At 36.1% G+C, this 21,641-nt stretch overlaps 1 non-coding gene across 1 annotated transcript; it reads left to right on the forward strand.

The window, feature by feature from the left end:
• The first annotated feature begins 1,824 nt into the window (after window positions 1-1,824).
• Window positions 1,825-1,906, forward strand: trnal-uag (transfer RNA leucine (anticodon UAG)). Its single transcript has one exon. It is a non-coding gene; the product is annotated as a tRNA-Leu (tRNA).
• The last annotated feature ends 19,735 nt before the right edge of the window (window positions 1,907-21,641 follow it).

Genomic DNA, 21,641 nt, shown 5'->3' on the forward strand with positions numbered 1-21,641 from the left:
AAATCCTGCCTACTTTTTAGCAATGTTTTATTATTATTATTATTATTATTATGCATGATATACTTTTTTGTATTCATGCATTATTTATTTATTTAGTGTTAATTAAGATTCAAGTTAAATATTTTTCAGGCATAATTTCTAGAGCCAAGGCTAAATTAAACACTCAATTCAAATCACCAGTCGCAAGCTTATAATTATAATAAAAAAGTTTGAAATAACTTTGGAAATGGTGCAATTTTTACCCCTTGGAGGGAAAAAAAGATCACAGAACCACCTGGCTGCTCACTGATTAAAAGTAATATCACTTAATAATTACTTGAAAGTTACTTAAGAACCTACTTTAAACAGCTACATTGATGTACCTGCAAAGAGACACTTCTGGATCGCTAACAGGCAAATGGATTAGGAATGAAAGTTCTTTAATTTTACCTTAATGTCCTGCAATCTATACTGTTCATTCTTTCACCCCACCAAACATCACTCAGCTTAACTTAAAGTTTACAGCATTTGCCTTTCCTGACAATATGAGCTTATATAAAATTTGCTAGGTTCTTAGAAAGGTGCCATTCTGCAGACTCAATACTTTTTTACTTGCACTGAATTATAAAAATTGGTTACACACACACACACACACACACGCACGCACGCACACACACTGGCAAGCAAACTGAGTGATGATTTCATTAGCTACAAAAAAAAAAATCCTGAAAGTAACCTTCGTAAAAGTCACACAAAAACGGGTGCTGTTGAAATAAAATATGCTCCTGCAGCTTGTACTCATTTGCTTAACTCATTTGCTAAGAGTTGGTTATGCATGCCTAACAAATCACAGACAGTTTGGAGATGCAGTGTGCTTTGAAATTAGCATGAAGCTAAGAGCCATGGACATCTCAAACTTAATTAAATTCCCCAGGGACACACATATGGCAGGGTTTTATTACTGCATGTGGCACATTGAATACGGTGAAACAATATTTAGCAAATAAACAGCTTTAATAATTAAAGAGTTGAATTACTAGACTCAGACTACATCATACTGAAATATTTATCATTAGAATACTGTAGGCAGAAAATGTGATTTTGCTGTTTATGATGTACTCGCATGTAGCTGTGATTCGCAGTCATTTGAATTCAAATTAAACCTGGGGGACACAATGTGCTTTTTCTGCTCTGGCACATCTACACAGGTAATTGTACAGCTTTCCATAAAGCTACACACTGGATGGGATAAGACACTAGATCATTGTCTGAGTGAAAAAGTGACCTTCAGACAAGTCCCTGGTTCATTTGGCTAGCCTGTCACTTTGTCAGTGTGTCCTTGGTTTCTATAAAGGCATGGTGAGAGAGGGCAATAAGAGAATGCGGCCTTCAAATTCCTAAAGCACGAGGCCACCGCACCACTGCAGTCTCAAATGTTTTTTTAATACTGACATACCTGTGAAGCAGAACTGTGACCTTTTCAAGTCAGATCTTAGCATAGGATGGTTAAGGAAGATGCACATATTTATCACAGTCTATCCACAGTCTAACGTCTGTGGATAAGCGGTTGAAGATGGATGGATATCCTACATTGATGAATCAGATGAGAATTACTATGTGCGGTATCCAAGTACTACGTGTTTGGTTTAGGAATGTAAACTATTAATTATTGCACATTTAAAATGAAAATTTAATGTGCTCTGTGAAAATATAAATAGGAGGCAGGCATTTTTTTTTTCTTATTTTGAACGCTTGGCAGAAATATATTAGACAGTCCAGAATGTATAAATTAAACTAGGATGTAATGTGGATTTTAAATTTCATGTAAGACCTACACTGTCTAATGGTAGTGTGGCCGAGTGGTCTAAGGCGCTGGATTTAGGCTCCAGTCTCTCTGGAGGCGTGGGTTCAAATCCCACCGCTGCCAGTGTGTTTTGGGGCAGTGTTGGCTGAAATGCTTAAGGTTCTGGGTTACTGATCAGAAGGTCCTGGGTTCAAACTTCCACCGTTGAGTCTTTGAGCAAGGCTCTTTATCCTTTCTGCTCCAGGGGTGCTGAATCCTGGCTGACCCTGCGCTCTGACTCCAGCATCCTAACTAGGATTGGTGGAGGAAAAAAATTACTTACAACACAGTGAAAGAATTGGAAAACAGTAACAATTAAATTTGCCAGGTCCAAACCAGAATAATAATTTAACAAGCAGGATAAAAAACTGCCCCTTGTACAGACCAATTATACTGTAAATGCTTAGGTTGAGAAACTACCAGATTTTAAGCTTGATATGCTGCAAATTTGTTGTTACCCTGCGATGTCCATGCCAAACCTTAAATTCCTATAGAATATTGACGATAGAAACCTTAAAAGGAAGCTTTATACTACCATGAAAAACAGTAAGGTTTTATTGAACAGCAGAGATCCTACAAAAACCTTATAGAGCTTTAAATCTGTACAGGTTATGTTCTACATTTACTACATGTAGGCTGACTAGAAACTGACTGGTGGCCATGTTTACCGCGCTCGCACCTGACACAGGCTACATGCAATTACCGAGTCATTCTGCTCCTTTGCTGAAATAGCTTTAGTCCAAGCCAAGACATTCCCCTATATGTCCTTGCCTAAAGATCATACACATTCTTTGAAAATCCTTATGTCATGACGTAAACAAAAGTGTGGGAAATCTTTGAGGGCAATCTCACACAACTATTTCAAAAAGCCCCGTGTCACAGAATTACAGCTCACCAATTCTTCATGGTTATATCCCCTAAAAATCCATCACTGCACGAATGGAATCATAATGATTCCCATTGCATGAATCTTGCACAGCACCTAATGTAATGGGATGGATTCGGGTCGTCTCCTGGCTTAGTCTTTTCTTTTTTTTCTCAGACTAAGCAGCATATACTGTAGAATTTGTGCTCTTTTATATCTCTATCTGAGGTGGTTCTGAACATGTGATGGCCCTTTCTGTAGCTGATTTACAAAAGTATGCGTTAAAGACTTTGTGTTAACCATAATTAATGGAAGAAATTAATAAAATACAAATGCAGCATACAAATGCATTTTAAAATCTTTTCTTGTCATAATTGAGTTTAGACAAAATCCAGACTTTTGCCAGGAGTTGCAGACTATGCATTTTCAAATTCTTATTTTTTTTCTTATATCTGACTGTAAAGATCAAAAGAAGACGGGCGAGCAATTCATAAAACTGATCCGTCCACACTCTTCATTTCTCACTCTCAGCAGTTAATGATATTTATTTTCATTGTAACAACAACAAAAAAGATACACACTGCAGCTTAAAATCTGACATCATAAATCTGCTGTTTAGCCATTTTTTAACCATTACTGCCACCGAGATAAAACAGTTTTAATCAGACAATTGAAAAATTTATGTTTAATTTATTTAAGGTATATATTCTTCTCTTTTTTTCTTCATTTTTCAGTAAGACCTATGCCTTACTGTTTTGTATGCCTTACATCCAAAAAGAAAATAAGCAGCATTGTTTATTAGTCTGGAGTTTATTTGTATTCAGTATTCTACTTCTCTACAGGACAGTGTTTATGAGATCAGTCAAGCGCTACATTAAAGAAATCCATTCTTTATTAATCGTAATGCTGATAATTTAAAACTTCCAACCCAGTCTCCTCACATCACTGTGCTGCTCTGAGCCCATATTCATGCCCCAGGTTTCATTTATTTATTTATATTTCACCACCCTTTGGTGTTCCTTCATTTGAAATAACAGTTCGTAAGAGGGACAAATACGTGTAAGAATTTTCACAGCTTGGTTTCACTCCCTTATTTTATTCGTCCTTTGGGAATAAAACTGCTCCGTCAACTATTTTACCCTTAAGAGTTAGAAACAAATTCATGCTAAGACAGCTGTTCAGTCGATTCACATTAATACCAAGGTAAGCTTGCTAATTAAAAAAGAAAAGAAAAAAGAAAGAAAGAAAGAAAGAAAGAAAGGAAAGAAAGAAAGAAAGAAAGAAAAAGTGACATCAAAGTCTGGTCTGGTCATTGTAATGTAATGAGAACACAATTTTAGTCAAGCTTAGTTCCCAATTTCTGGTGTTTATGGGCTGCCTGAAGGTCTTAAGAGCTTGAAGAAATACTCAGTAGATATTTGTGTCCAGGGTGTACCCTTCCTTATGCCTGAAGTCTCCTGTGATAGGCTCCAGGCCCTCTGTGACTCTAAATACAGCATTAAGTGGTATAGACAATGAGTGAGTGAATTTAACATCCTTTGACATTCTTCGGAAATTTTGGAATGCCAATTAGTCTCCTCTGCATGTCTTCAAACTCTTTTTTTGACCTTATATTATCATAGACAATAAACAATTCACACTGATTTATTTTAATTTTTTTCAGGATGCAATATGGATAATAGTGTACTATAATTAAGTAAGAATTCTGAAATCACTATTTGAATAATAATATTCTTTGGTAAATAATGTTTTTTTTTTATAATAATCATATTACTTTTATATTATTTTAACCTCTTACATACCATCTCATGTCAATTTTAGAGATTTTAAAGCAGTAAAAAGCCATAAATTAAATTCCCTTTCAAAAAAAATAACACTTTATATAAAATATATTTAATGTTATTTTTTCCTATGTAATCTGATACATGCATTTTAGTGACCAGAAGGGGTCAGTCAAGGTGGTGTTAATGGACAATCTTGAGAAAAACTATAGACTGGCATATCTGTGTATTTTCGTCATTGCGCCTGTTAACACAGTGGTTGGGTGGACCTTAACAGTATGTCAAGGACTGTCTTTGTCCTCACAATATGGCTAGGTTTGTGACATACAACCAAACTAATGAATAACTAGTAAAATTTCCCCAAGAAGGTGCATGCAAGCAACATTGTTCACAGAGTGATTTGTTTTAATACTATAAGTAGTGTTTGTATTGTTTGTATTGCTATAATTTGCCTTATTTGTTGAAAACTGTTACCTTCATAGCGTATGCATTTGGGCAGCAATTTAATCCAACTGGCTGTAATTGAAAACTATAAAGAATACACACTCCCTGCTCTCTGAAACCTCAATTACATGTCCATCATCTATTTGTTAATGACTGATGAATTATATTAGAATGCAAAATAAATGTGTAGTTCAAAATGTGTGAGGGTAAAGTTGCAAGTAGTAACTTAAACTCTAAGTAGTAACTCGATACAGAAATCAGCTCTTATCTGATCGATACGCATGTAAGGCCATTCCACTGATGAGGACCAAATGCTTAAGGCAACTTAGTCAGCTGCTATTGTGGATTGGCAAAATAAAGTAAAATTAAATAAAATTAATAGTCAATTAATAGATTAAATCCTACACAAATTCAGTTACTTCTTACTCTTTGATGAATCATCAGTTTTTTTTTATAGATTCATATGATCTCTCTTGAGCCTACAGCTACTTGCTGTGAGAATTTATCGCCCAACTTCTTTTATATCTACGGACAGAATCATTGTACATTTGGGTCTGATCTTGAATGATCGTGGTGCTCCACTGGTCTGCAAAGAAATCCTTCATGACAGATGGGGTGGGGGTGGTGGGGTGAAGAGGACATTGTGAATGTCTCAGATGTTGTAAATATTCAGGCTACATGAAATTTATTTTCTTAGTCTGGTATTCCCTGGTATTATATTTGAACATTAAAAAAATTGACTTAAGTGGAAAACTTAAACAGATGACAGAATACAACACTATGAAAGATATTGAACAAAAGTAATATTTTTGCATAGAAATTCTGCAATCATCTATCTAACTTGTCCAGAATGTACTTCTTATTCACAAGCCAAGCTTTTCATCACTGTCTATTATATATATGCAATATTTTCAAAAATTAATTTATAACTCAAGTTCCTTTGGATATGAGTCAGGTTTGGATGATGGATGTGATAATTGCATACTTTTTTTATGAGTGGTGCTTGCCAACCTGTCCTGCCAACTTTATGGCGTGTGGGATTGAGCCTTTTGTCAATATGTCATAAGAGATCTACTAGACCTTGACTTATTAAATAGTTATATATGTAAAATGCTAACCTTGCTAACAAAAAATCACAGCTATCGGGGCCTGGAATTACAGTATGTGTAGAATTATGTAACCTAGTTATATTATGTAAATTTGGACAGACTTTTACTAGAACTTGATGAAACAAATGTTCCCAATAGAGTAGCCAAATGAAAGCACTAGACTTTTTTTTTATATAGTTTTGCATGCTGAATTAAATCATGGATGTCACATGTGCGATTCACATTAAATATTACATATATAACATTCTTTTAATTTTCCAAGCAAACTCTGAACTGACTTACACATCCTTACACAAACTGGATTAAACCAACTGCAGAAAAAAGTTCCAAAATGCAAAAATGTAATTTGTTGCATACCGAGCACTATGCTGTGAAGTGATTTGTAGACATACTTTGCTGTAGTTTCCTGCCATTTCACAGATAATAAGGCTCTTTTTATTACTTACTAGTTGAGCATTGTTTGGCTCGTGTCTTATTAGTTTGCTACTTTTGTTATGTGTACCCTTCGTTCCCATAAAAAAAACAAAACCTTACTTTCTGCACTTAATGGATCTTTCTTTGTGCACAATGCGCAGTCATGTTGGAACTGGTGTGGGTTTGTTTTTCAGGATTTGGGTTCGGCCCCTTACTTCCAGTCAACTTAATGCTTCAGCATATCAAGGTATTTTGGACAATTTTATGCTTCCAACTTTGTGGAAACAGTTTGGAGATGGTCCCTTCCTGTTCCAAAATGACTGCACACTATTGTAAAAAGCAAGGTCCATAAAGGCATGGATGAGTGAGTTTGGTGTGAAAGAACTAAACGGGCCTGCACAGGGTCCTGAACCTCCAAACACACATGTTCCCAGTAGTGAAAAGGAAGTTGTGTTGTGCAATTGCTGTTGGAAATGGGTCTCTCGACGGGGGTTGTGCATTTGCTGTTGAAAATGGGTCTCTTGACGAAGGTAAAAGTATTCATAGTTAAGTATTGTTTCCTCTCATGCAGAAGTGGTTGTGAATCGAGACTGCGTGGCAGAACAATTCCTTCCCATACCCGTCCCATTGCCCTGATCTTACATCACCTGATGCCCAAAATATAAAATGATGTTTAACTGAAAAGATGCGCCAAAATCAGTACCTGCATTACACGGACAAATCGTCTCCTTTTGCAGGAATCTGCAGCGACCTTTTTTCCGTAAACCCAGGTTGAGAATCTGTGTGAATGATATGAACACTGTCTACAGCGAGGCGGTATGCACACACACTTTGAACACTTACATTACGCATATCGTGGTAAATCAACATGCTAATAGTGTGTCTGCTAGTTTCTTTCAGGAGAAATTAACTCACAGATGACAACAAGGTATTATATTGTTTATCTTTTCTGTCAGTACTGTATATCTTGGTGCATACTGTATTACTCCATTTTACATAAAGGACAGGTTTTAGTATGCATTGATTAGATGCTTGATTAGAAAGCACTAAGAGTTTTGTTGTGAATTGATATAATATTCACAGCACAAATTATAGTTAGGCATAATTGCCACTTAATTGGATCAGAAGTTAACTACGGTCTTTGTTGGGGCTAAAGGGAAAGTTACAGCAAGGTAAAGTATAGATGTTATGACAGTGTATTGTATACGTGTTAGTAAAATCAATGGGTTCACTGGTTCAGTTGTTCAGTGGTGGAAAGTGGAGATGGGAGGATCACTCAACCATGATAGAGGTAAAAGGGAGCAGGTGACGTAAAAAGCTACGACGTGCCAAGCAAAGCAACAGAACAGTTCATAACTTACTCATGAAAAAAGCAGAAGCAATAGACAATACAAGCTAGCAAAATAATGAAGAAGCACAACCCAAACCACTCTCCAAAAACGATGAAATAAGTTGCTACAGTCATGAAGATTTAAAAGTCAATCATAGGCAATGTTTTGGAGTTTTTGAGATTGTGAGCACAAGCAGTCATGCAGACATTTCCAAGGTGTATGAGGCAAGATGAAGAAGGGAATGATGGCTGAATGACATCAGTATTTATATCTAAGGCAGTGCCATCTTGTCACTTTGTGACTTTTTGAAGGTCTCAGGATATGGATATAGACATGCATAAAAAATGAAAGTATTTATGTGATTCTCTCAGCCTTTGGTGTTTATGATGGGTAAGATAGAATTTAATTTTATGCTGTGCATTAATCAAACTCTGAATGACTCATTAAAGTCTCAAAGGTGATTTTAGTTTGTGTAAATTTCAAAGAAATCTACAAAAGAAAAATGGCAACAGGAAGACAAGCCCTATTACTCACCTTGTGCTGCTGTGTAAAACCTTAGAAGGTTACACGTTATGCATTTAAAACTTTGACCGAGTGTTCAGCGGGCAAAGCTTTTTCCTTGGACAAGAAAGCAAACCAATGCATCATTTAGTCACATTATTTATTAGAGAATATTACATTACATCCCCGATTCCCAAAAAAAAAAAGCTGGGACAGTATGGAAATTGCCAATTAAAACATAAAAATAAAAAGGAGTCATCTGTAAAATCTCTTCACCTTGTAGTATTTATTAAAAAAAAACTATAATAATGGATTATCTAATGAGTTATCATGTGAATAATTTTTTTTTTGGTAAATATACACTTTACCATTTCAAATGTGGTTGCTGCAATATCCTGCAGAAAACAGGTCCTGTTAAAAAAGGGGCTTTTTAACCAATTAAATATAAACAATGTGGTGGACAGTTCTGTAAATCTTGTAAGTGTCTCTTTAAATTTCCACTTATTCCGCTCTAGATTATTAGGTAGTGTGCTATGGTGTCAAAAGCACTTTTTCCACACACCAAGTAGTGGCCTTGATTAGGGTGTCAGAGAGATTTGGGATTCAGCCCTGTGTAAGATTGTTATTAGCTAGTCAATTTCTAATGACTTAGAAGGAATTATTAAGGAGACTAAGTGTTGTTTAAGATGGCATAATGTTATCAGATTATCAGTGTTTTCTCGCTAAAAGTGCTTCCTTGACTGATTTTGAATGTAGGGTTTGACATCTACTCTGTCCTCATTATAATGGACAGTAATTACAATTGTAGAACTCCCGGGATGTTGAGTGTTACATATAGTTAAGTGTTCCAGTGCTACTATCCCTTATCACTAGTCATTTAAAGTCTCCCGTCCAATCAGTTTGCTCAATTGGAACTAACTTCGTATAATATAGTACATGAGGAGTTTCCAAGAAAGGCCTAATTTATCTAGGGCGTGTATGCTCTGTGGTTCACTTACTTGATCTGCATATAGATGTGCATGCATATTATCCAGTACTTTCAGGATACGTCCTCCCAAAGAAAATAGAAGGCATATGGGCAATGCTGATATCATGATGTGGGATTGGGAACATTTTCCTATATTCTTGTCTATACATTGCTGCATTTACCGATATAACTTAATGCTTTTCATAACAAAGCAGAGGCCATACATCAATACTGTCAAGAAGCGTCAAAGACCTCTCTGGGCTCAGTCTCATCAGATATGGACAGTGACACACAGGAAACGTGTTTTGTGGTCTGATGAGTCAACAATTTAAATAGTTTTTGGAAACAACAGACGTTGTTTTCTCCCCCAGTGAGGAAAAGGACTATTCAAGCTGTTACTGGTTAAATCCAAAAACCAGCATTAATTATGCTGTGAGGGTGTGCCAGTGCCCATAGCATGGGTAAGTTACATATCTGTGAGGTCACCATTCATGCAGAAAAATATGTGCAAATTTTGAAGTAACATATGCTGTGTCCCTCTATCCCGTTATTTTCCAGCAGGACAATGCTAAACTGCATTCTGTTTGGATTGCAAGTAGGCTGCTGCGTAAACACAGAATATGTGTGCTTGCCTGACCTGCCTGCAGTCCTTCACCTGTCTCCAACTGAGAATGTGTGGCGTGTTATGAAACTACGGCAATGAAGATCCCGTATGATTGCACAGCTGAAGACCTGCATAATGGAAGAATTGGGAAAAATCCTGCTAGCTAAATTTAACCAACTGAGTCTTCAGTGCCCAAAGGCTTTAAAAAGTGTTGTCAACAGAAATGATGATGGTACAGTACATAGTGGTAAACAGTCAACAGTCCTAACTTTTTGGAATCATATTGTGGTCATCAGTTTGGAAAAAAAGTTAATATTTTAAAATGAATAAACGCATTGAATAAACAAACAAACAACAAATAAATCCAGATTAAAAACATCAAACAATGTGCTAATGTATTGTATTCAATAGAAAAAAATTGGTCATTTAAAATGCATAGAATCCTGAACACACACACACACACACACACACACACACACAACTGCTGTTACACCTGAATAATATTGTGTAAGCTCCTCTTGTGCTATCAAACAGCTTGAGGCATGGACTCCACAGAACCTCTGAAGGTGTGCTATGGTATCTGTCACTTAGATGTTAGCAACAGATCTTTTTAAATTGCTTTAAGTCCTGTGAAGTAGGGCATCCATGGCTTGGACTCCAGCAGATCAAACAGATGCTTGATTAGATTTAAATCTTGGGATTCTGGCAGTGAATTCTCCACCTTGAATTCTGTTTTCACAACACATCTGCCAACTTGCCCTTGATATTAGAGGACATCCTGATATCATTAATCCTGAACAGTGATTTATTGGACTGGGTCAACTTTTTCCATTGCTCCATGGTCCAGTTCTGATGTTCACATTCCAAGCACTTTAAGGGTGGATGGGTGCAGCATGACCAGTCCGCCACTGCACTCCATATGCAGCAAGCCTCAATTCACCATTTGTTCTCATGCCATTCATTTTTACCCAGCAATTTGTGCTACAGAAGCTCTTCTGTGGGCTCGGAACAAGTGGGTTAGTCTTTCAATCACACATACAAATGTCAGCGCACTTTGAGCACCCATGACCCTGTCACCAAGTCACTGTTGTCTTTTCTTGAACCAGTTTTGGTCAGTACTAAGGCATTTAGATTTTTACACATGCCCAAATTTTTCCGCTTCCAACAAATCAACTTGAACTTCCTGCCTAATAAGTCCACAGCCATTTTCAGACGTATAAGGTTGTCTATGACAAGACATTTTTGTTAAAAATTAATAATGCACTTCATGATAATATTTATTTAAGAAAATTAACCACAGAAATTCAACACTCTGCATGCTCTGCATGCAACGCTGCATGAACTCTTTCTATACAAGAGTTGTATAAGGAATGCTGTTTTGTTTGCATGTCTGGTGATGTATGCTAATGTTGCGTTCTGTAATTTAAATTTCTGAACTCTGATTGATTAAAAATTATTGTTATCTTTATAATTATTATGACCATGCTAACTTATATGTGGTTAGTTGATGCCCTGCCCTAACCACATTTTATGTTAAGTGGCTGTAATAAACTACACACACTAAAAAATGCTGGGTTATTTTTTCTACCCAAACCCTGGGTTGCCTCTGTTGGGTCATTTTTCTGGGTTATTTACAGAGAATTAGGAGGTTTTTGTGTAACCCAGCTGCTGGGTTGAAGTTTGATTGGCCCCTCCCCCAAAGTTCACCGGTGGATTCAGCGGCTGTCAGTCAGAGCTTCGTGTCTCTCTTGAGCTCCCACACCGCTGATGACGGTTCATTTAAGGGAAAATGACGTTAAATACAAGGTCTGTATACACATGTTCACTCACCTAAGTCACATATGACTGAAAAATTATTACTATATATAACATTTATTACTGTTACCGTGTTAAGGTTAAACTTTCAGGCTGGTCTGAGGTAAGATAATTTAGCTTGACAATAGCTGCTATAGTTAGTCAAAGAACCCCACCTGTGTGTGAAAGAAACAGATAAGATGTCTGAGCTTTTTATCTTTCTCTGTAGAATGTTTGCAGGGTGACGAAGATGGTAAAGTGATAAATGAACGCCAAACTGTTAACTGTAGTGCTAGCATGACGCAGGCATTTAGTTAGGTTGCTAGCGTTAGCAATCACATTAACTAGTCTGACTTAAAAAATAATAATTTAGGAGCTTTATCCTAAATGCCATGCTTATTTTGCTGTTTTATTTTTGGTAGTAGCTGTCTCCATGTTTTTGTTTTAGGTTACGTATACCCTAGCTTTGTCATTTTTTATTTAGTATCACACTATTACACACTAAATTAATAGTCTTATTCAGTTTAATCTTTGCTATTCAACAAAATTTTTCATTATTTCATTTACTTTTTAAGGTTGGAACCAACATGGTGGAATACCACCAGCAGGCTAAATGTGTCAAGGCCGTACCCCTACTGTACATCCTGACGTTGGGAGATAATAATCAGCGCTGCTCTCAGGCATTTCTCATTCTGGTGGGACAGGCTCTGGAGCAATGCACACTACTAAGGGCGGTTGATGTGTGCTTCAAGGCATTTTATATTTTTAACATTAACTATCCAAAGCAGAGTGCTCCTGTATAGGACTTTTTGTAATGTTGCTATGAAATAGCGAGGCCTACTTGAAAAATCATAGACAGTGTTTGTATGTTAAAACGGAACCAGGGCTGAATAGTTTTGCAGAAAAGATATCTAATGTCACAGAGAGATCCTGCTCTGTAGAAGCTGCCTCAGCCTATTTGTGCAATTACTTCATTCTGCCCTTGTGAGTAACAGTATAGTAATGTTGTCGCTGTTGATTATCTGTTCTTGTGCTTTAAAAAAATAAAAAATTTCTATGAACATTTAATAGGATGTTGTTTATTGCATATGTGTATGGTTTGCAAAACTTGGAAGTTTTTTTGTAATAGACCAGTATATCAAAGTAATTTAACTGTTTAATAGACATGTTTTTATTTTTTATTTTTTTTATTACAGATTCACTGTAAAACATGAAAATAATAATAACCTATTTGTTAACCCAAAGAATTAACCCAACATTCCAGTTAAAATGAACCAACATCTGGGTAGAACATTTGACCAATTTATGTGGTAGAATTAACCCATTATAGTTAAATATGACCAAGCATTTGGGTTGAATGTTTAACCCTTGCTGGGCTAAACAAATAACCCATTTTGTTGGTCCAATATTTACCCAGAAAAAAACTGTGAGGTGGATTTCTAGGATTTTAAAAATCATCTAAAAAATTTACACTGATAAAACACACACACACACACAAAACATATATATATGTTTTGGCTTTTTAACATTTTTGTGACTCAAAGATACCATGCACAAAATATTCTGTAACAGCTTCAAATCCTTTTTAGCCTTTTGATGAAAAAATGAAAAAAATCTTAACGCTGCCAAAGTGGCGAGGAGGCTAAATTCTTAGATTCAATCTTAACGAAGAAGGTGAGATTTGTCAGAAAAAGTGGGAAGTACATAATAAAACCTATAACAGTTATACTAGCAAAATGATCATCATATCCTGTTTAAATGTGTTTAAGACTGAAACTGGCACTGAGAGGTTGTGATGAATAAATGTTGAGTAAAACTTAAATTCCTTTTTTATCTGCTGTGATTTTAACAAATCCTAGATAAGACAAATCTTAACACAAAAGGTGGGAGTTCCTACACTCACAAAAGCTTACATACTTATCCCCTCAAAAATCCATTGATGGAAAAACCTGGTCATTTAGTATATTCAGGTAGCCAGCTGAGTTCATTTTTTGGTAATTTACGTTGCTGGATTCACTACTATTTCCCAGATATTAATAATGCATTTTTTAGTTATTAACCCAATTTTTGTATTTAAGCAATCTCTTTAGTTGTTCCTTTTCGGGATGCAGGACAATAATTTGACCTTTTAAGACAGAAAAACATCCTTGCCATGACCACAGGATATGTCTTCTGACATGGTTGTTTAACAAATGAAAAGCTACAGTACTCACTGCATCCAGTGGAAGGATCTAAACTATTTAAGAGTTGACATTTATTTGACTGGGCAGGGGCTCTTCTATTGGATTGGACTACATAGGCTAGGCTTCAGTCAGCCAGTAAGCGTATCAAGGTGCAGCTAAAACTTCAAGCAATTCTTCCCTCAGATTTTTAAAGTTAACAAAAGTGCAGTAAATAGATGAGGAGCTCTGCAGCAGCCCAAACATTATTACAATTAGAAAAAAAAAAAAGATCCTATTGAAGACATGAATTATTCAGAATGCGGATTGGTTTCAAATGCAACCAGTAGGCACAATCAATAAAGGTACTGCTGCCTTCTCTTTGGCAAAGTTCATTATGCCTTCTAATGCAGCTAAGTGGCTTTGGAGCTGAAAAGCAATTTTCTGTTGATATCTCAAGGGACTTTAGCGCAAAGTCAGGGCAAAACAAAACAAGCTGAGACCCAGACACTTACATACACACTATACTGCTGCTACCTGAGTACAGTGACAGGCTACCTTGTAGACTCAATCAATAAATTTTTCCAGAAAATGACCAGAAAATGTCATTTTGGTATGGTATGATGGTATGGTATGGTATGGCTTAAAAATTCTATAGTCTATATTTAATGCATCCTATTTTAATATGCATGCCTTTAAATAAAGTTCGGGCTAGTAAGCATTTTATTTCAATTATAATGATAAGACGTATAAGTTATTTGTTCCATGTATCTTGTGTGTGTGTGTGTGTGTGTGTATATATATATATATATATATATATATATATAGTTCCTACAACCTTATAACCTTAGTTCCTACAAACAACATATTTTGGATTATTTTAAGTTTACTGCATCGATTTGTTATTTATTACAGGTATTGCATAGCACTTTTCAGTTATAAAGCTGTGGTCATAGCCCAGTGTTAGCTGTTATAAGACTCCTGTATCATATAAAGTTAAGTTCCTCGCTCACTGGCTCAACAGTGACAGCGGGGAAATGCTAGAGATTAAATCCCTGACCTTCTGATCACAACACCAGATCAATCCCAGATGTTTTATTGAAAGTCTACCTAGATACTGTACTGTAGGTGGGTGTCAGATGGCAGAGATAGTTAAAATTACAGGTTACAAGTCTTTATGTTTAACCTGGCAACCATATTCAGGTCATAATGCAGAATCAAATTAACATTAAGGGCAGATGTCAGAAAATCTTTACAAATAGAGTTAAGTGGGCAAATCACAAAGACATGAAAAAAGTGTAGTCAAGATCAGTCATAAACAACAATTGAAAAATCAATAATGAAAAGAAGTTTGTTGGTTTTAGAACTGTTATTCTAAATAAACATTTAAACACTTAAAACTGTAAAACTATAATATTATACATTAAATTCTTAAAATGTTTTTTTTCTAATACTCCTGTGTGAAATTCATCTGATTGGACATGATAGGACATTGGAAAGAATGCATGTCTATTTAAAGCCACAGCTGACTCTGCATGTCAGTACTAAAAGGAAGATATGAGGTGAAGAGAATTGTCTGGAGACCTCTGGGACAGGATTGTGTTGAGGCACACATCTGAGGAAACATAACAGACAAATTGTTCTACTTTAAACCTGCAAAAGAACACACTGGCTTCCATTATTTTTAATGAAAAAAGTTTGAAACCACCTGACTTGCTAGAGCCGGAGGTCCAGCCAAACAGAGCAAAAGGGCTCTTCACATCACAGGAAACCTGAAGGTCCCTTACAGAAATAAAGAAGCATTTTGTGGGGATGTGAAATCCTGTGAGAAGAACAACCATTTCTGCAGCACTCCAGCAATTTGTCTTTTATGTTAGATCAGCAAGACAAGGCCCACTCCTAAAGAAAAGGCACATATGATGGCTTACTTGAGCCTTTCCAAAAAAAAAAAAAACAAAACCTTAGTCCATCAAAAAAACAACTCTATATGTTCTGATAAAGCCAAGATCGAACTATTTGGCCTGAATCGCAAGTGTTTCAAGAGGGTATGGCTAATTAAATGGTCAAGTCCATTTCTACAGTGAGGTAAGGTAGTGGCTGCATCATGCTGTGGACATTCCAGGAGCAGGCACTGTGGGGTTTGTCATAATTGAAAGAATGATCAATGGGTCAGTGTACAGAGTGGTTGTAGAACCCTGCTCATTTCACCCTGTGTTGTGCTTTATCAACCTTATCACATGCACACATTCACTAATCACTCTTAGAGACTAAGAGTGATCAATAATGAAAAATAATAGAATTAATACAGTAGACAGTAGGCACTGGAAACAACTCATGTGGACAGTGAAATGATGTGGGCAGCACATGTGAACTATCCTTTCCCAAGCTTTTAGAGTTTGTCAAAAAACAAACAAACAAACAAACAAACGAACAACAACAACAACAAAAAAAAACAATATGTGATGCAGCATAAAAACCTGATGAGTTTTATAGGTTGCAAAAAAAAAAGGTTGTATTAAAGGGATAAATTTGCATTTGCCTAAAATGCTGTTTTTTCATGGTCAAATGAAATATGTCTGTTCAACGTAAACGAGAAAATTGAACGAAAAACCCAACCCACTAAACACCGAGATTTGGATGGTGGATAATGACTTTTTTGCAGCATCAGTCCCTTCTCATTTGTGAACTCTGCTGCATTTTAATATCTCCTCCTGGCACAGTCACAATGTCCTGAGTTATATCCCAATTACGGCCCTATTAAGCCATTTGGTTCCTCTTTACTCAGAGAAGCATAATCATGTAACCTAAAACTCAGTGAAAAATCAATTAGTAAGCTCTGTTAATTATTCATGCAATATATATAAAAAAACATGGTTTAATTTTGTTTCAATTTTAACTCTCTAATCTGGTAATATTTGCACAGCTATAGAGTAGTAGGTAAGCAAATTAATATATATTTTTTATTTTCACCACATTTTCTATAAGAATATCGTAAAATGGGTCTGGGGTAGCTCAGTGCTTAAGGCATTGGACTACAGTTCAAATGCCAAGTTGTCCCTGTTGGGCCCTTGAGCAAGGCCCTCAAATACAAATGTAATTTCATCTGGATAAGGGTGTCTCCTAAATGGCAGCACTATTAACAAAATTAGATTTTTTTTCCTTTTTTTAAATTTATTATTTCGAGAATGCACTAGATATGCAATGTTATCTTTGCTTTCAGTACTTTATCAAATCATTGTAGCAATATGGATTTCTCCGACTGTTTCTCTGAATTGTTTTGCTTGTTTTTTGCATTGATAGTGGGCTACGTTTAAGGTACCTTCTAACGTGACAATAACAACATGACATATCTATATAGAGGTGAAAAATTTAAGGGAAAACCTGTTGTCCCATTTTGTTTTTTTATCTGAAGAGAGAAGAATCACTGTTTAAAACTTTTTTATCCAGATGATAGTGGTCTCTTCCAGGATGACGATATCACCATCTACAGAACACAAAGGTTCACTGAATAGTTTGATGTGGGGGAAATGATGTAATTTATTAGCTATGGCCTTCAGTGTCACTAGATCTCAACTCAGGTCAACATCTATGGCAGATTGCAAAGTGATGTCTTGGCACAATCCACCATCATTGAAAAACATAAACTGCTTTTAAAAGAGTGCGCTCATCTCTCGAGGACTGTTTGAGCGAGGTGTAAATCTGTTCTGGCATTTCATGTTTGGCCTTAATAAGGCCATTTATTTAGGGTTTTGGGTGACATTTGTGGCATCCATGTTCATTTTAGCAAATGTAGCTGACTCCATATGCACTCTGCCAAGCTTATTCTATTCTTATTCTATTCTAGGTGTCTGAGCCCATGGAGTATTCACAATTTTTTTAACTAATTCAAATGTCTATAAGTGCTATCTAAAAGCCAATGTTGCATGCAAACTCAAAAAAATAAAATAAATAAAATAAAATAAAATATAATAATTATAATATAAAATCAGTGACTACTCACAACCCAAAGCATTACCACTTTACATTTTTAGGATTTTTGGATTTTAGGTTTGTTTTTGAACTAAGGTTATTATGTGTTGGTCCAGGGTCAAGCCATAACACAAAGAGAAATATTCATGCCTACAAAACCCTAGAAAAACTGAAACAGAAATAATGCTCTCTAATTATGGTGCAGTCAGAAGTTGATATACAGTACAGTACACTCATCATTACAATGTCTTAGTGATGTTTAGTTTATGGCTGAATGGTTGTACAACTTTACTACATTTTTAATAGAAGACAACCATATGCTAAATATATTTTAAATTATCAAGCCCAAGGCCTCTCAACTTCTTATTACTGTTCATTACTGACTATAGCAGGTAGCTTCTCTGTGTTTTTTTGACTGCATTCTTTGAATGAACAGAACATTGGCCAATGAGAAAGTTCTGGGAGCTCCAGGCAGATACGATAAAAAAGGATGGTAAATTTACATTACAGTCAAGAATATCTTCTGCTGCCATTTAAATAAGTTAATCTTGTAGATTGCAAGATCAATTATTGGGAGGTGTAGCCACTTTAACAAAGTCTGAAAGATGCTCCAGTCTGTAACCCTCTGGTAAGAGGAAATTGGTTAGGAACTACCCCTCGCCATTACCTGGAAGGTGCAGGAACAGCTGGAGGCTGCAATCCAAAAAAGAAGCCACCGTTCGAAAATCGACAAATTCAAGCTGAACATATGGAGAAAAAAAAGCCTTCTGAAGGTAGGTTTTGAACAAGGGTATGTTTGAAGCAGGAAAGGTGAGGCTTTCAATCCCAATAACATTGTAACAACTGTTAAGCATGGTGGTGGTAACATTAAGTCTTTGGGCTGTTCTGCTACCTGTGGAACTGGTGCTTTGAGAAGGTTAAGGGCAACTACCTTGGAAATCTTCAGCATAACCTCAAATCATTATTGAGAAGATCTAATACATGAGTTCCAACAGAACATTGACCTCAATTACATATCAAATTTAGATACAGTAAGCTTCCAGACTACCCAGTTTGTCTGCTACAGGTACAGTATAACTTGTTGCCTGCCATTCGGAAGACCAGGGCTTTATTCTTAACCAACAACCAAAGCCAAGCCAGGATAAAAAAGGGAGGGGCCTGTGAAGAAGGGCACACAGTGTAAAAGCTATGCCTAGGTGTGTGTGTGTATCAGATGGAGATTTGTGGCAACCCCACGACTATGTTGTTTAGGAACTATAATCATGAGCCAGACAAGAAAATATGCTGGCAGGACTGGCAGGCCTATTCTACTTATGGAAAATGTGAAAGACCATGGAAGGTGATGGAAACCCACACCAGAAGCATCAAGTCCCCAACCTCTTCTCATGAGTTCCTTATACTGTAGTTCCCCCTGTTGGTATCCGATCATCACCCCAGCCTAAAAGTAACAACCCCTGAAGTTAAAACACCACAGGTTTCCTCACACCTCCCAAAAACATGCTGGTAGGAGGACTGACTATGCTAAATTGACAATTGGTGTCAATGAATGTGTGTTTGTGTGTGTGTGTGTGTGTGTGTGCATGTGTGTGGAGCCTGTAAAAGGCTAGGGTCCAATCTTGAAGGTAGTGTCACCTCACATCTTGTATTTTTTGAGGATAGGCTCCAGATCCCCTGTGACACTGAACAGCACAAAGCCCTTATTGAAGATAAATGATTAAACAAATGAACTGACAACCCAAGATTTATACTTTTATATGCTGCTGATAGGCCTATCTGAAGTGCTTTGTCTATGACTGATTATATATATATATATATATATATATATATATATATATATATATATAAAATATTTTTGTCCATCTTATTCTGCTGCAAAAAAATTTTTTTTGAAAGAGGACAGTTTCAGCCATGCATGAAGGTCTAAATCTTAAAATTATTCTTATTTGCCTGTGAATGGAAGAATGAGTCTATTTAATAAATATAGAAACTAGAACATTCATATATTTAATGTAGTTGGCTCAAATAAATGATATGATTTATATCTATTTATTTTACACTGTTTTATGCTCATTACAGACAATAACAATAATTACGTGTTTGCCCTTTTTGGTCATACAATGATCAAAACCGTTCTACTGTGTTCCATTTAAATATCTTAATTTCCCAGAGGTGTTAAAGATATAGCTCTTTCTGCCACAAACAGAACTACAGCTGTCTATTGCTGGCCTGCTTTAGAGCTTTTGATCTGATTTAAATGTCCAACCACAGGCTTGTGTTGCCTGTCTTGCCAATCTTAGTCGATCTCCAGATGTCAACACATGAAATACTTTTGCAACATCCTTGTGATTTCCCCCATAACGCTGTACACATTCATCATGAGCTTTCCAGCTGTGTGGTCTCAAGAACAGAAGGAAACAATATTGATGGCCCAGACAAGACACTTGATCTATGATGCGCCGACACACATTAACCTGAGCTTCTGTTTTCTTTTATAGCTTTCTTTTCTTTAACAGTGCTTGCATGGTGAACCAGGTTTTGCCAAATTGATTGTGCACACTATTGTCTAATTGTATCATCTCATTTATTCAACTGCAAATGGCTTACTGTGTTTCTATGTAATTCATATAAACATTTTAATTCATTATTTTCAAACTACTTTCATTCATATTCTATACCGCTTATCCTGTTTATCTGTCCGCATTTGCTAATAACACCTAATTTACATAACTGATTGTTAAGTCAGCTCTAAATCATTTCTATTTCATTCCAATCCATTCTATTTAATGGCAGGTCTGGAGCCTATACCAGGGTACTCAGGGCACAAGGCGGGGTATACACTGGATATGGTGCCAATCCATTACAGGCCCCATAAGCGCACACACTTACACACTGATGCACACGCAGGGCAGTTAATGACAATTAGCCTCCCCTCCATGTCTTTGGACTTTGGGAAAAAATCTGAGAGTACCTGGAAGAAAACAACAAGCATGGGGTGACTTTATCCAAAAGTTTACAACCCTCTCAAGCAACTTACTGTAAGTCGTATAAATTTGCACAAAATAGCAAGACAATTTTCGAAATTAAAGTTTATCAAATTTTGTCCTCTCTGTGACTTAAACTTCCAAACATTGAAAGCTCATGTCCAGTGTGTGTTATGTTTGCATGATTTTCCCCCATGCTTTGTAGGTTTTCTTTGGGTACTCTAGTTTCATCCAGTAATCATTTTAAAGACCTTCGTTTCCAAATTTCATGTAATGTATGACTACATTTGTAAGTGTCTGTTTGTGCCTGCACCTTGTGCCAGGTTGGCTGGCTATCCACTCTGTCCTCTACCTGTATTCCCAGGGATAGGGTTCTTGTGACAATGAATATGTTAATATTGTTGTACTTGCTTTTCAGTGAGGAGATTTAGGAGTAATTAACTAGACAAAGAAATGAACTTATGAATGTCTCAAATCCCCCCCCCCCCCACCCTATATTTTAAATAATGCCCATGTTGGAGTTTGCATCCTTGTTCTTTTTGACTTGTTGTTCTTGAATTTTATTAGATTAGAATAGAATTATATATTAGATTATTAGAATTTTATTAAAAATTTTTTGATCATATCAAAATTTCCTCAAAAAGGGATTGAATAAACACATTATGCAACAACAACCTTAACGTTTTATTTAACATATCATATTATTGCTTGTATTAATTGGTATATGGTTTATTAATTTGTCAAATTATTCTGTGCCTCTAATAAAGATTTTGGAGAGAGTTGGACTAATTAAGAGAGTTGGACTTGCCTTAAAGGTTGCCGATTAGATTTTTTAATCCCACCAAACTAATAAAAAAAAATTTGTCTGATTGAAGGTCAACAATATTAAACACATATTGA

The sequence above is a fragment of the Clarias gariepinus genome, chromosome 21 (genome assembly GCF_024256425.1).
Source record: "Clarias gariepinus isolate MV-2021 ecotype Netherlands chromosome 21, CGAR_prim_01v2, whole genome shotgun sequence".
NCBI classification, from domain to species: Eukaryota; Metazoa; Chordata; class Actinopteri; order Siluriformes; family Clariidae; genus Clarias; species Clarias gariepinus.